A 1,974-nucleotide genomic window follows, 5' to 3' on the forward strand; every position below is an offset into this window, starting at 1 on the left:
CAAGCCCCAGGCTCTGGACCACCCAGGGGCCCCGTGGTTCTGGAGACCATGAGAGGCCGCATTACATCACCCCAGACACACCTGGCTCCCTGCAGGGAGGGGCAGAGGGCTGGCCCCTGTGTCTTCCTGTTGGGTGAGGCCCCTGAAGACGGTAGTGGGGAAGGCCTTCGGTCTGCTGCTTAGCAACAGGGGCCATGTGAGATGACCCGGGGCAGGCAGGCATCTGGGGGACACAGCGCTTCGGGGACACGGGGAGTTGGCCTTCACGCCTACTGGGCAGCATGGGGAAGCCCTGAGGCAGGCGGTTCCGCACGGCCGTAGTGGGAAGAGCCGCCTCCCGCCTCCCGCCCAGGCAGGTGCTGAGCTGACGGAAGGCGAAGGCCGAGGCTTTGTCAGTCAGCTCGGGCCCGAGCGGGGAGGCAGACACGGGAACCCTGGGCAGCACGGCCACCGGCCACAGGCAGAGGCAGGAACGGCCCTGGGCTGCTCCTGGCCAGCAACATGATCTAGGACACATGCCCTGCCCTCCCTGGGCCTCAGTTTCCCCCCCCGTAAGGTGGGGGTCAGGGTCTGGGTTCTGACCTGATTGGATGATGCGCTCGGTCGGGTACCAGCTGGACAGGCCCCACCCCCCACGTGGCAGCTCCCACATGGCTGTTACGACCTTGCTCTGGGGCCGCCACGGGGAGGGCCACGCTCGGTGCCCGTCGTGGGCGCAGATGCAGTGCGCCTCCCACCCCAGGGCTGTGCCTGCCGGGCCCCCCGGGCCAAACCGACGAGTTGCTCGCTCACTGGGGGGCCTCCCAGAGCACTAAGGGGTGCAAGCCTCAGACGGCACGTGGGCTTTGGCGATTCCGCCATCAGTTCGAGGACTGAGTGCGTCTTAGAGATGCTGTCAAGCAGCATTTTTCCCTGCTGACGAGGGCCCAGCGCTGTCACCACATTCCGGGAAGGTCCCTGCGCCCCAGTGGCCAAGTGTCAGGCCCGATTATCGCTCACACATAACAACTCAGAGCAACTTGAGAAACTTGGGGGAGAAATAATTTGATTTGCCCGAGATAATACCATGTTTGAATTAGCACCAATCTACCTTCCGATACTTGCGGGCACGTTTCCCTCTCTGTCCCGGGAGGCCTCCTGTGCTCCCGGCCGGGCCAGGGACAGACGCGGGGTGGCGCTCCGCCCCCCTGCCCACTTCCCAGGCCCTTGCTGCTGGGGAGTCCCCCCTCCTGGCCCCTCCCCACCTCCGTGAGCCCGTGGGGCCAGCAGCTGACATCAGTGACAAGGCCAGTGGTTGGGGTGGCACTCGGCGTCCCCAGGAAGGACCCGGGCCTCCTGTGGGCAGCCACGGGGCAGGAGCGTCACCTCCCCACCTGCCAAAGGGCACACATACCAGCCGCCAATATTCCGGAGTTAGACCCGGGCTCCCCTTCAACCGCAAGTCAGGAAACTAGCTCTTGCCGAGCTGAGCATAAAGACGGACAGACACGGATTGGGGGGGGGGGCTCTTTCCACAGTGCGTCTCTGCTGGGAGATGCGACTGTGGCCCAGTGAGGCCTGTCCACAGTCTGTCGTACATGCGAGGTGAGAAAGGGAAAGGATAGGGGTGTGTGTGCACGCGTGTGCGCATGTGCCTAGGTGCAGGAAACAGCAGTGTGGCCGGAAGAACTCGCGTGCAACTGCACGTCTCCAGAGGTGGCTCAGGCAGGAGACTGGGTCATGGCCCCGGCCGGCGGACAGCGAACGGGCCAGAGCCAGCACTGTCGTGGCCGCACCCCTGCCGCCTCCCCGGCCGGCCGGCAAGGACACGAGTGTGGGAGGGAAGCCCCGGCATCAGGCCCAGGCAGGCAGGGGAGGCTACACCAGAGGGGCAGTTAGTCAGGGGGTGAGTTAGGACCTGGTGCAGGAGTGTGGAGGGAGGGGTGGTTAGGAGGGGAAAGAGGGGGCAGTGGGGTGGGAGAGGGAGGGAGGGGA

The 1,974-nt window shown here is 65.5% G+C and overlaps 1 protein-coding gene across 1 annotated transcript in view; it reads right to left on the bottom strand.

The window, feature by feature from the left end:
* SORCS2 (sortilin related VPS10 domain containing receptor 2) overlaps positions 1-1,974 on the bottom strand; it is a 404,846-nt gene that overhangs the window by 60,986 nt on the left and 341,886 nt on the right. The window lies entirely within an intron of this gene.

Source organism: Crocuta crocuta, unplaced genomic scaffold, assembly GCF_008692635.1.
Source record: "Crocuta crocuta isolate KB4526 unplaced genomic scaffold, BGI_CrCroc_1.0 scaffold179, whole genome shotgun sequence".
Classification (NCBI taxonomy): Eukaryota; Metazoa; Chordata; class Mammalia; order Carnivora; family Hyaenidae; genus Crocuta; species Crocuta crocuta.